Source organism: Rhinolophus ferrumequinum, chromosome 25 (assembly GCF_004115265.2).
Source record: "Rhinolophus ferrumequinum isolate MPI-CBG mRhiFer1 chromosome 25, mRhiFer1_v1.p, whole genome shotgun sequence".
Classification (NCBI taxonomy): domain Eukaryota; kingdom Metazoa; phylum Chordata; class Mammalia; order Chiroptera; family Rhinolophidae; genus Rhinolophus; species Rhinolophus ferrumequinum.
Window position 1 is genome coordinate 12,117,978 of NC_046308.1, and position 14,642 is coordinate 12,132,619.

Sequence of the window (14,642 nt, forward strand, 5' to 3'; positions counted from 1 at the left end):
GCCCCGAGCAATGGGGGAGAGAAACTGGGGGGGCAGAAGAGGTGGGGCTCAGACTTAAGTAAATTAAGATCCTGAACTCTGGAGTGGAGATGTTATGTCCTTAAGTACATTGAGAGTATGGGAAGTTTGTTTACTTTTTTGCATCCATCATTATGCTCCAGCCCCCCAAACTTCTTTAAGCATTTTTATTTAGATAAACTGTGCCTCCCTGGATTCTCTCACGAGGCAGTTCTTTCCTCTCCCCTTCTTCTCATCAGAACTTGCCGGTGTTGGGTTACATTCTCTCCAATTCTTTTTACTCTATTAGCTCATAAAGTGGTGGTTCTCAGACTTTTAAATTTCAAGTGCTAGTGCATTTGCAATGAATGCACTTGAAACTTCCTTGTTGAGATAGAGACAGAAATACAGGTAGGGATACAGAGACGTGGATATATATTTCAACACAGGTTGCTAACTCTGTATTTTGCCAAATACCTTTTAAAATTTGTTCCATAAATGACAAAGTTTTTTTCACTCCACACAAAGAAGAAAGGATAGTTTCAAATAAAAGGCAATCCCTTAAATGCAGTCAGTTTAGTTTTTTGAGAAACTCGCCTACACCGACTTTAGTGTGTGAGTGTGTGTGTGTGTGTGTGTGTGTGTGTGTGTGTGTGTGTGTGTAGACTACCATTAGGAAGCTGCAGTCATAAGTAATTTATGCCAAGGTGTTAATGGTTTGCTAACACGTGCATTGAGGAAATATCAAGCTCCTCCTTTGCGTTAAGCCCTGTGCTAAGTGCTGGACCTATGGAGAGGAAGGAAACTTAGCATCTGATGCCAAAAAAGATTCAGTCTTGATTGAGAAAACATTTGTGAGAGATGATCCTGATTCTAGTATAAAAACCTCAGAATGACAGGAGTGTTTCTAGCAGTTTAGGCAACATGCTATGGGGGGCGCCAACAAGAAAGGTGGAGAAAGTTTCACAGGTGAGAAGGAAGGGGAGGACATCCCAGGCAGAAGGAATTGCCTGGGGAGAGGTAGAGAAGTGTGATAGGTGAGAGCTGCCATTTATCTTGGATCTACAGTGTGCTTACTGCTTTCATGTCACCTCATTTTCATCTCACCAGAAACGCTGTAAAGTGGATATTATGATTCTCATTTTTACCATAAAAAAGGAGGCTCGGTAGGGGAAGAGCCTTGCCGGAGATCACGTAGTAAGAGACAGGATGAGGTTGGAATCTCATCCCGGCTGACATCGAAACCCATGGATGTAAGCCCGGGAACTTCCTCAGGAAGATTTCAATGGCTCCCTGCTCTTACCCAGGTTCCCAGTACTGCTCATCAGGAACAGAGACAGGACACGCAGGCTGAGGTTAGATTGTCAACAGGAAATGTTGTCAAATAAAATACAGGAGGTCAACAGACCAACTCATTTCCATTCCAACCGGAACTTTCAGGACCGAAGAGTGATTTGAGTAACAAGTTCTTGCTTCCCATGAAAACTCAGTTCTCACTGGATTTCAGGGAAGCAAGATGGATTTACATTAGCCCCTTCCCCTCTACTCCCCCCCAAAGAAAAAGGAGTCTGTCTGTTTTACTCAAGGACATGATCTCGTATATGGAGAATACCATGGAACGGACTGGTTTCAAACATTGCAATGTCCCTAAGAAGATAGGTGCTGGCGGGGCGGTGGGGGCGGGGGGGTTACAAGAGTCCTAGACTTTCTCAACTTGAGGATTCCGCAACCCCATGAGGGCTTTTTAGGGCCTCCCATCCCCATTTTCTCCTCTTATTCTAGGCAGCTGAACCCCGGCTTTACCTCCCATCTCAAGAATAACTTTGTAGGTAGGCACAGGTGCACCCCACCAGTGGGAACTAGGAGGGAGTACACGTTCAGAGCACTTAACAGTGACAAGAGCTTCCCTTTCTTCTCTTCTCCCTGCTATTTGACAAGCAAGAGGGTTGTTTAATCACAGAAAGCAGACTGAAGTGGAGTTTTTATCTAGAGCCATTCACTTAAAGGGATCAAATTTGGGTTGCCTTTGAAGAAATGGAAAAGAGTGGCTTCTTTCCCTTCTTCTTTTCTGTTCTATCAGCTTAAAAAAGAAAACAACAACACAAAGACAGTTTGAAGGATGAAAATGCTTACAGCGTGGAAAAGACAGAGAATTCCCTGTTGGCTATGGATGCATAATCAAACCTTTTGGGTTAATGAAACCTAATGCTGTTCTACATAGTTTCTTTGTTGTTCTGCCATTTTTCTGCAAACCCTCTGACCCAGATGGTCACATTTTGTGCCCTTCGTTTTGTAGGGGCTGCCTAGAATTTGAGGTCCAATAGTTAAGCTAATCTTAAGATTGCTTGGAAACATGGACTAGTGTATATGGAGCAAAGGAAAACTCAAGGCAGACACGTGGATGCATTATCTCATATGATCCCCCCAAAAGTCCTATCAGATAAATACTGCTCTCCCCCACTTTATAGATAAGGAAACTGAGGCTTATGGAGGTTCAGGCTAGGTGAGGTAAGATGAAGGCTTTGGAGAGTCATGGCCATTGGGTAGGAGTTAGAACATGGAGGCGGATTCTGCTAACTTCACACCCATTGAGAGACTGTTGATTCTCCCTGGTTGCACTCTGCCTTCAGAATGACTCACCCTTACTCTAATAATACTGAACCCAAAGCTGCTATTGTAATGTGAGTATTTTTCTTCTCTTCTCTCCATATGGGATGATATAGAACAAATGAAACTCTTCCCACCTTCCTGACAGTTCAGAAGGAATAAGCCAAATAAGGCAACTTGCTCCTTAGAAAATTGATTATCAGGATTTTTCAAAATACAGGCAATGCCTGACGTGTTGGTGCCGGTCAGCGATGGGGTTTGCTGACCGCTTTGGAAAGGTCCCTGGAGCCTCACCCACAGACTGCATCTGCTTACTAAGTGATGGGAAACACTGATAAGAAGCCATTGAGGCAGGCTTCAGACAGCTGCTTGGTATGGTCGATGACTTACTGCAGTTTTTACCCACCATACGACAGGCAGGGACCTACTATTGGTCTACCAGGGTCAGAGCTTAAAATACAAAATGAAGCGTTGGATGGGGGTTCGGTTAGGGCTAAGAGGGGAAAGGATCAGCTCTGTGAAGCCACTCATCAATCAAATATTCACGCAATCACTCAGTCATATTTTTCAAGGCCCCACTGTGTGCCAGGACCTGTTCAGGGTGTCGACATTATAGGTATAGCGATGAACTTGACCGATGCTATCTTCCAACAAAGAGCGTTTATTCTAGTAGATGGGAGGGGTTCAGGCACGTTATTCATTATGTAATCACAGCGCATGGCAATTGCTTCAAAGGAGATATAGGTGTGTGTCGTGGGAGGGGACTGACGTCAAGGGCAAGGTCAAGCTAGTCTTCCCCCAGGGGGCAGATTTTGAGTTGAGAGCTGAAGCATGAATAAGAATTAAGTAGGTGAGATGTGGGTGGCAGCGGGGGTGAGAAATAGTGTCTCTGGCAGAGAGGACTGATGTACAAATGTTCGAGGGGGAAGAAAGAACAGGGTGGTATGTTCCTCCTCTATTGCTGGACCCACCACCCCAATGTTTGTGACATTTCCTCGCCTGTACAGAGCGAGCGCTCACCAGTGGGAGGCTGAGATCCCACCTCCAGCTCCCAGAGATTCCTACCTATCTGGGGATCTGGAATCCTATGGAAGGTGGTGGAAACTCAGTAGCTTTATCCCAGAATAATGCACATAGACACAGAAGCACAACCCTGTCAGAGAGCTTCAGAGCGTTCATCCATAGACGTCTGGCTTCCAAAAGAAGTACAAATGTCTTAGTGTGACATTCAAGCCGTTTCTATGTCTCCAGATATTCTCTGACTGCATCCCACTCCCAATGCCCACCAACTGAGCTGCTTCTAAAAAGAGGCTCTCTTAGCTCCTATGTCCCTGCCTCAGCCTACAGTCTCCCGTCTGCCTGGGACCCTCTCTGCTCCCACCTCCCGTTCTGGATAACTCTTATTTCCCTTTCACCACTCTGCTTCCTCTCGGAATCATTGCAGAACTCCCTTGCACTGGACCAAGAGCCCCTCTGAAGAGCTTCCCCCACGAGAGCGCCAATCAGTCTGAACTCTCAAGTTTGCCTGTTTAATGGTTTGTCCCCCTCCTATTGGCTTGGGAGGGCACAGGCTTTTGGTTATAGTTAGATCCCGGTGCCTAGTACAGCTATGTGCTCCAGGAGTTGCTCAGGTAATAGTTCCTGAATAAATTAATGGCCTGCCCTAATCTTGTCCCCAAATCTCACTTCTTAGTCCTATAGATTGATTGGCGTGTGACCTGAACCTCCACGCATGAACCCAGACTCCAGCTGACTTCCAGGCAGGGGACTCTGGTTCACAATTATTGCACGGAGGCCTTCCAATTGCCATCTCTCTGAGCAACAGCAGCTGCTCTAAGGAATCATTCACTTCAAACAAAGCCCACACTGCAGCAGCAGGCCCCTGGTTTCTTCCAGGAGAGTTTGTGGACTGACTCCTACCACTGGGTCACTCCCCCTTACTTCAGACACACTGAATAGCATTCCTTCTGAGCTGACACTTACCAAACACTTAATCTGGGTCAGACCAGGCCTAGGCTAGGTTTTTTAAAACCAGCATCCCTGGCACCACCGGGGGACTAGTTAGAAATGCAGAATCTCTAGCCCTATCTCAGACCTCCAGAATCATGATCTGTATTTTAATCAGATCCCTAGGCAATTCTTAGAAAGCACTGGAACACACCATTTTTCAATTTTGGTTGCACATTAGAATCACCCAGGGAGCTTAAAAGCAAACCATGACAAAAGGACTGGGCACAGTCTGAGACCAATGGAATCAGAATCTTTGGGAGTGGGACCCAAGAATCGGGAATTTTAAGAAGATTCCAGGTGATTCTCATGTGCAGCCTAGGTCCAGAATCACCGGGATTCCACAATTCAGCAGCATCACATCACCACCATCATATCAATTCCCTGAGAGGCAGGTGCTATTACTGCCCCGTTTTACGGATGTGTAAGTCGAGGCTTAGAGAGCAGGTTGTCTCTTACCAAAAGTCACAAAGTTGGTAAGCGGAAGAGCCAGGGATGTATATCCAGATCTGTAGGCTCCACCCCTAACCCACACCCTTCACAAGGAAGCTTTTCTCCTTCTTGCTGTACTAATGCTCGCGTTTGTCTCGTGGGTGGGGAATCTTGTTCCTCCAAATTTTGCTTTTGATTTATCTAGGAGCAAGCCTTCCTGTTCCAGAATTAGCCCAGAGTTCTGAAGGCGTGTCCCCATCAATTTTCTTGGCTTCCTAACTTCTCCCATGATGGAGGTGCCTTCCCCCGAGGACCATGAGCAAAACTGTTTTGATTTGATTCCTGTTCGTGGCGGGCCTTCCTTCTTCCACTCTCCGCTGTTCACCCAGCCTCTTGGGCTTACATTTGTAAAGGCTTGATTATGCCCTTGGGCCGGTATTAGAAAAACTGACGGCCGAAGAGTGGGCCCTTCCACCCAGGGGATACCCAGCTCTGTGCCTGTGGCCCTCTGGTGTCTCCCTTCCCTTGGTTAGGGAACAGGTGTCTCCTGTCCCCCGTCAGGGATTGATTGGTAGAGCATCTGGGAGCCTAGTTACACGTTTATCACCGCAGTGCTCTATGACCTCAGGCAGGTCCTGAGCCCACTCCAGCCTTCTGTTCCTTGACATGTCAAATGAGGGGCAGCTTCCTAAAACAACGAAACATACTCGTAAGAGTTACCATGTGACTGAGCAGTGACACTCCCAGGCGTGCGCCCAAAAGAACTTGAAGCAGCGGGTCAAGCATGTATGCGAACACCGATGTCCATAATCACATTATTCGCAAGAGCCAAAAGGTAGACGTAACCCCAGGGTCCATTCATGGGTGACCGGATGGGCAAAAGGTGGAAGATGCATAAAATGGAATATTATTCAGCCTTCAAAAGAAATGAAATTCTGATCCACGCTATCACGTGGATGAATCTTAAAAATGTGTGCTAAGTGAAATAAGCTAGACACCAAAGGAAACGTACTGTACTTGCCTGCGCTTGTATGAGGTCTCTAAAGTAGGCAAATTCGTAGAGACAGGAGGTAGAATACAGGCTCTGGGGGCTGGGGCTGGGAGAGACAGGATTAGTGTTTAATGGCTACAGAGTTTCGGATGCTGGGAAGGTTCTGGAAACGGAGAGTGGTGATGGTTATAGGACGCCGTGCACGTGCTGAACACCACTGAGTTGCATACTTAAAAATGGTTAAAATGGTAAATTTTAGGTTATGTATATTTTACCGCAATAAAAAAGGCAAAAAGGGGTGAGGGGAGTGTTGGACAGGTGGATCTGTAAGGTTAGTGATTCTGTGAATTTAATTTTGACTTTCCAGGATGGGTAAGAAGCCTCTGGTTTCGCTTTTTATTTTAAACACTCATTTAATACCCGCCCGCCCCCACTTTGGGGCTGGCTGTATCATACCCAGGGCAGCACTCCAAAGTGTTATTTCTGGTCTGATGTGGGCTTTTCCACCATTCTGTGGCAAAATGAGAAAAAGAAAACAGGCCAGACGATGCTGTGAGTTTCTCAGCAAGTGAGATTTAGTCCATTTAGGAGTAAATTCTTTATTCTGAGATAACGTCTTTCTCTTTCCTACATTTTGGGTGCAAAATATACTTCCTTTTTTTTTTTTGAAATGATCATGATAATGTATGATAATTGATTCTTTAAAAAGCTGTCTACATTGGACAAAAAAAAAACCCTCACTGCCTCTATTTATGTCATTTATTTATATGTTAAAAGGTATGGTTCTTTGCAGAAACCCAACATCTAGGAATGTTCATTTCTAACTTAGGGAGGGTCAGAAGTCCGAGTGGGGTGGGTGGACAGGGGGACAGATGGAGGTCAACGACAACCTGGGCAATGGCTAAGGACACTCATTTGTGGCCTCCAAGTTCAGGAGGATCCCCCATCCTCCCCTCACACCTGCCTTCCTGCTCCCCACCCACCTTCCTCATTGTTCCCCTTCTCTGTTTTGCCCTTCACACACTCAGTCCACTTGGGCTCCTTCCCTTTCCCGGGCTTATTTCGGCTTCTGAGCTCATTCTGGGTTTTCCTTCTGCATTACCTCCTCCTTTCTCCTCTTTGCCTCATCTGATTGTCCTGAATAACATTTCAAACCTGCCCCTTTCTGGACGCCGTCCCAGGTCAGCCACCTGGTTGGGCGCTCCTCTCCTCTGAACTCCCCCGGTGGTGTCTGTATATGTTGATGACAGCGGTGGGAGTTGTCATGGGCGTCAAGCTGTTTTCATGTACGGACTGTATTGAAAGCACCCACTATGTGCTGGAACTGTGCTGGGAGGCGGTGATGCAGAGGAGCGCACGAGGCAGATTGCTCCCTCCTTTCTGGAGCGATGTTTTAGTAGCGGGAGACACAAACAAGGAACATACAAACGGGATGACTGCAGGTGGAGAGAATGTATAAGAAAAGAAAACGAGCAGATGGGGAGAGGAACAGAAGGACTGTTTATGGTGGGGTGATCAGAGGAAGTAGCATTTGACCTGAGATCTGAATAATGAGAAGGGGTTCATATTTTTTTAAATCTGGGGGTCGAATGTTCCAGGTAAATGGAACAGCAAACGCAGAGGTTTAGAAGCAGGAACCAGCTCAGCAGGTTTGAGGACCACGTAAGGAGGTAAAAGCAAGTGTCATGTCATGCTATTCTTACAGTTCCTCAAAAGCTCCTTGTGACCCTAGAGATAAAACCTTGATCACAGAAGGCTTCTCCTGACCTGGCCCCCACCCTCCTCTCCACCAATACTTCCGATCACTCAACCACAAAACCCTGTTCTCAGCGTCCCTCAGACTTGAACTTGAATTAGAGTCACCTGGAGGGCTGCTCAAAGCACAGATTACTTGGATCCACCTCCTAGAGCCTGCGTTTCAATAAATCTGGGGCGGTACCTGAGAATTTGCATTTTTATCACTGTCCCAGGAGGTGCTGCAGCTGCTGGTCTAGACTCCACTTTGAGAGCCACAGCTACACACTCAGCTCCATCTTACTTCTGGGTCTTTGCTCTTCAGAGCTGTCTCCCTGGAGTGTTCCCTCTCTCTCCCTGCCTCCTGGGCCTGGGTAACTCGTACTTCGGGTCTTATGTTTCCCTGATGCCCCAATACAGAGAAGCGTGCTCCTGTGTGCGTCCTCAGCCCCCTGAGTTTAGTCCCTAATATCATCGATCACAGCAGAGTCATTGCCAGTCTACTTGTCTGGACCCCCCCATACACGCCCCCCCCAGATTGTGACCCTATCAAAGGTAGAGCGATTGTCTGACTTCTGGCTGAAATCTCAGCACTTTGTACAATCCCTGGCACATAGTCTGTGCCCAGTGCATTTTGTAAACGTGTTATAATCATTAGAAAGGACACGTAACTTGAATTACTTTTCTAAGAGTCCTCCACACTCACTGTGGTTTGGGGGCAGGGCCATATTAAGTGGTCCATTTAATATTAACTCTGGCCTCCTTCAGATCACGTAGAAACCCACAGAGCTGTCTGTCTAGGTCACGTCTACCTTCCTTTCTTATTTATAATTTACTGGAAGCAGGGAGTCTGGCTATTGTTTCTGAGTTTCTCCATCTCCCCATCTCTCAGGAGACCCTGCTCACCCCCAGAATCACCTGGCATTGTTGCCCACTGCTCAGCACCATGTTCTTGGTGTTTCTCCAACGTGGGTTCTAAAGATACTTCCGACGCCCCTGACTCGGCATGACACAGGGTAAGTGGAATGGTCAAAAACACTGCTCACTGAGCCAGAAAGACAGTTACAGCCACACGGGACGTTTAATTGTGAAGTACTTCCATTCCACTTGATGCAGAGCTGCGTCTCTGAGCCCCCTCCAGAGCCCGTTGTCTGCGCTGTCCTGGCCACTCCCTCCATCTCCCTGGAACCCAGGCTGCCCGACGTCCAGCCGCCATTTGATGAGTCAGCTTCATACCCTACTAGCTGTTCCGTAGTTTGAATATCACTCCTGGGCTTGGAAGGACCTTGATCTAACCTCAGCTCTTCCATTTACTACTACCTACGTGACCTTGGACAGGCTCTTTGTCCCTTTTGAGTCTCAGTTTTCTCATATGCAAAAAGGGGGTGGGGAGTCACAGTAATAGCTTTCCCCTTGGATTGTTAGGAGGAGGGAACAAGATGTGAAGTGGGTAATCCCATGCAAGGCAGGCAGCAAAAGCTCAACACATGCCAGTTTCTGTTATTATTCACATTGTTGTTATGAGTATTCTAAGCAAAGAAAAACACAAACTACTGAGTGTCACCCCTGGTAGGCCCCTTGGGGGTGTCCAAGCCCAGGAATTGACATAGAGACAGGGTGGGGACAGGGGAGTGGGGATAGCCGTGCATCATGAGGAAGGCTGGAAGAGATGCTGTTAAGCTTGGTGGGTGTGTGGCCAAAAGGAGAGCATTGGCCTTTATCTGTAGTTATCCAAGTTCTCCGTTGTTAAATACCCTGTGGGCATCAAACAGAATACATCTGGAGGCCTGACTCAGCCTGTTGGAGAACCCTGACAGCCCAACCCATTAATTTCACAGATGGGAAAACTGAGGCTTGAGTCACGAGGACAGGAATCTCGGCGCTTCACGCCTTCTGTGTGTTGCCCAATTGCCTCTGAAGACCCCTTGAAGGTGATGGAGTGGGGAGTCAGAAGCTTATTTGCTCAAATTCCTGAATAATTTTATTTTTTAAGTAGCATTTATCACTTTTCTAAAACCAAAATTCTATGGCACGTTTATTTAAATCCCCAAGAAAAGTCACACGGAGACTCACTCTGGGCATTCTGGCTGTAGGCTCGGGCTGCTGCCAGAGGACAATGGGGAAATGCGTGGAAAGTGCTCGTGCAGAGAGGAAAGACCAAATGCTCCAGAAGTTTTTCTGGGCTGCGGGTTGTCCGCCGCCTGGGCAGAATCCATCCAGCCTGCCTGTAAGGCAAACTCAGTTTGCAGGAGGAAAATGATGCATTAACAACCATGGTCACATCACAACAGACTATCGATTTGTTTGGTAATTAGTTCAGCAACATCCAATCCAGAGGCAAGGAGAAAGGGAGTGGCTGCTGCAGAGAGCTATACCCAAAGTCCCTGGCTGCCTTCAGACCTGCGGTGTCTGCAGGAATGTGAACAGCCCTGCTTTTCTTTTTCTTGTCCTCTTTTTCTTTTGTCTCCCAAACCAAAGGTCAGTTGCCTTTGTCTTCCACTTCAAAGCATTCCAGGAGAGAATTCTGTATTCCTTTCACTGGAAAAGAAGTAACAGACAAGACAAAGTAGCCACATTCAGAAGTCGTAGACTATCTTGAAAAGCAGAAGGCACTGGAGGCAATATATAATTTACACACAACACGCACACACGCACACAAACCCACTAAGTCAGGTGAGCTATGACAAATGGAGGGTTGCTGTTAGATGCAAAACTGGATTCTCTTAGGCAAGTTCTCTTTCCGCCTTCCTTCTAGAAGAACACAGATTGTGTGCCCACATTTAAATATCATACGAGCTTCATACAATAGATGAGATGCCCACGGTGTGTATATGTCTAATGCATGTTGCCATGCACCTTTGTACAAAATGGCCGTCAAGTCAAATGCTGGCAGTGTCCCTTTCCCGTCTTGGAAAACGGGGGTGTCCTGCTGGCTGTTTCACACAGGTGGATAAAACAATGTGCCCTGACGTTAGTGGTTTGACTACTACTTCAGGATTTCAGCTTTGTCTCACCTGTGCTCTTACTATTTGCACTTTTTAAAACATGGAATAATTTTGAACAATAAACATTTTTTTTTCCAAATGGAAGGATACATCAGCCCTAAAAGATTTTAAAATTATATATGGAGACGGTAAAAAGAGGGTGGGCAGGACAGGGTGTCTAGATTTGTCTGAATATACCTTTTCGGAAGTTTGGACCTCAGAACCACGTCGATATTTTACATAATTAAAAAATAAAGTTATGTTGAGAAGCAGCCCCCCAAAAAATCAAAAGTAAAAGTAAGGATAAACCTCAATGGGATTCTATTCCTGTTGACTTTAAAACACAGTGATTCAAATATATGCCCAAGTGAGGGGTTAAAAAAAAAACTCCTTAAACGGATTTCAGCAGCCACATTAGAGGTGGTATTATATGTATGATTGTTCTGAGAGGGGAGTGTGTGTATTGTGGGATAAAGGAATTGGGTAATTGTGTTGGTGTCACTAAACTTGGATTTTGGGCACGTCAGGAAGGAGATACAAATGTAAGATTTATGAGAAAAGCCTGCAACCCTTATTTGAGCTAGAAATAACAGTAGCAACTCCTATGTTTTGTCTTAAAATTTCCTAGGTTTCTACTCTAAAAAGTCCTAGAAACAATAACTAACCCCGTAGAGATGAACGACCCTGGCACCCACTCAAGGGAACCAGTGCTATTTGGAGAAATGGCTGATTCCAGGTCTGGGGCAGGAAATTTATAAGCTGAGCTTGGACCATCTTGACATATCCGAAAGAAAGCCTTCAAAGGCTTCTAGGGTTGAGTTTAAGGACTCAGGAACCAATTGAATAGACTGTCCTGGCTAAATGTGGGACAGTTTGACCATCAATAAGAATATTAACAGCAATTAATTGAAACACATTGTATATTTAAATCTAGAGTTTTTCATAAGGATAAAAAAAAAACAACACTCAATAGTGCCTTGTAAAGATGTTAGTATACCAACTCGTTCTTTTTTAAGCTAGTAAATAAAGCGACAGGATCAAGTTTTTATTCTGTTTTTTCCTATACTAGTGGTGCCCTGAGTTGCCCAAATAGTTGATGAGGGAATATTTCTCTCTAGAAGTATCCTAGCTACTACATGAAAAATAAATGATAGATTAGAACACCACCATTTTGCAACTGCTAATAAATTAATAAATTAGGCAAAGATCGTCAATGTCAGCTAGCATCAAAAGAAAAGAAAAAGTCATACATTATTAACCTCCTGGTGGAATTTCTTTTGAACTTAAATCTTATTAAACTTCTAGATCTTACCATCATTTAACAGGATATAGAGGATGCAGAGAAACGTGTTATTAGTACCACAGGTATGCAATCAGGAAAATACAGGTTATGGGAAACTCTACTAGGTAAACAACTAAGTTTCTTATCAGAAATAGAGAAGAAAGAGAGGTGGAATGTGTGTATGTGTCTGTGTATGTGTGTGTGAGGGGAAACTTAGATTAAAGGACACTTAAGAAGGCCTATCAACCAACCACAATGGGCGAGTCTTATTTGAATCCCAATTCAAACCAACCAACCAACGAACAAACACACACTGACAAGACAATTGAGGGAAAGTGGACATTGGCTATTTGATGATATTAAGAAATTATTGTTAATTTTGTCTAGTGTGATCGTGATATTGCAGTTATGCTGAAAAAAGAAAGGGAAAAAAAGCAGTTCTATCTTTTAGAGATACATCCTGCAGTAGTTGTAACTGGACTAATGCAATGTTTGGATATGATTCAGAATAATTTAGGAATGTGAAGTGGGTCAGAGTAAGATGAAAAAAAAAGAATCAACACTGTATTGATAATTGTTGAAATTGGAAATGGGTACACAGGGGTTCATTGTGCCAATCTCTTTACTTTTGTACTGTATATGTTTGAAACTCTCTATATTAAAAGTTTTTAAAAAAGTGACTCACATCTTTACCTAACAAGTTTACTTAAAGAGGACATTTTAGAAATGAAAATCCAGTATTAATGCCAACAGTGGAAGGGAACTCTAACCATAAATTCAATGAAAGCAAAGCAATGTTATAGATTCTAGTTGTCCATGCCTCTCAATCCGAAATTGCTTTCTCCTTGTTGAAAAATAAGTGCTAAGAGATGTGTCCAAGACATTTCAAGTAAATCAAGGTATGGAGATTTACCTCTGGAGGTAACCTAGTGGCTAGGAAGACAACTGATGAAAGAAAGACTTTCTCACTACATATGGCCATGTGCTCACTGTTATTTAATGTTCTGTCGGCCTGGGTACCACCTAAAAACTTTTAAGGTTTAAGGTACCATCAGAGTTCCAAGGAACCTCACTTTGAGAAATAATGATATAATATCATTGGCTTTTTAAACTGGGCAGAATAAAGGTAATTCTCTCATTTCGTTGCATGGAGCACATTCTCCCATTACTATGTTCTCTAGGCTTCAGCTTATTCCTTGAGTAGACAACTCTTTTCCAATGTGGGTGGTCTTTGCACATATTGGACCCTCTACCACTCTGAGACTCAGTTTTCAAATGTGTGAAATTTGAAAACAATAGTTCCTTTCTCGTAGAGTTATTGCAAGGATTAAATGCGATAATGTTTATCAAAGGTTTGGTACAAGTGGTGACTAGAACATACACTTAGAAGGGCAGCTACTATTATTATCTGAGACAGAATGAGTGAATTTGTCTTGTAGAATCTTGGGAACTATGCAACCAGTGAAGAAGAAGAATTCCTGGTATATCCATGTTAGTCCAGGGGTATTTTTTTTTTTTTTTAAAGATTTTATTGGGGAAGGGGAACAGGACTTTAATTGGGGAAGAGCGTGTACTTCCAGGACTTTTTCCACGTCAAGTTGTTGTCCTTTCAGTCTTAGTTGTGGAGGGCGCAGCTCAGCTCCAGGTCCAGTTGCGGTTTCTAGTTTCAGGGGGCGCAGCCCACCATCCCTTGCGGGAGTCGAGGAATCGAACTGGCAACCTTGTGGTTGAGAGGATGCGCTCCAACCAACTGAGCCATCTGGGAGCTCAGCGGCAGCTCAGCTGAAGGTGCCGTGTTCAATCTTAGTTTCAGGCGGCGCTGCCCACCATCCCTTCCGGGAGTCGAGGAGTTGAACTGGCAACCTTGTGGTTGAGAGCCCGCTGACCCATGTGGGAATCGAACTGGCAGCCTTTGGAGTTAAGAGCATGGAGCTCCAACCGCCTGAGCCACCGGGCCAGCCCCCAGTCCAGGGGCATTTGAACCAGTGTATATCTATATTCTAGAAGAGGAATGGACAATAAACAGCAGAGGAGGGATTTAGATTAGACACAAGGTAGGACTTTCAAGAAGTGAGGATTGTCAAACCCTCAGTAGTGCAATCATTCTTTTTCTGCCCAAAAGTCTATATGTGTAAAGAAACACAGAATCTTATCATTTGAATAGTTTAGCACGATCCTGTTTAAAGGCACAAAAACAGATGAGTTGGTCTCATCATATTTCCCATAATCTCAGTAATTATTTGAGTCATTCACTGTCCACCGGACTTTTGGAAAGGGATACAGACTGTCAAGTATCCTGATGTCCCTTGATGCCGTGGATAAGGACTAGCCATATTGTACTCAGAGAAGTCATGGACGCAGATAGATAAGGGGTTCCCCCAAGGTAACAGAGTAATGTCAGTGAGGTGGGATTTGAACTGACTCAGGAGGAAGGGTAGCTGTTTCTCTGAACTGGAGATGCTGCCTCCTTGGATCATTACGAAGAAAGACACATGTGAATCTCTTTATCTCTTGCTCTGGAGTACCCGGATTCACAAATCCTAGAATCACTTTTCCTTTGTATCCCATTTTTCAAATGAAGGAATAATACCAATCAGGGTAAGAAGCT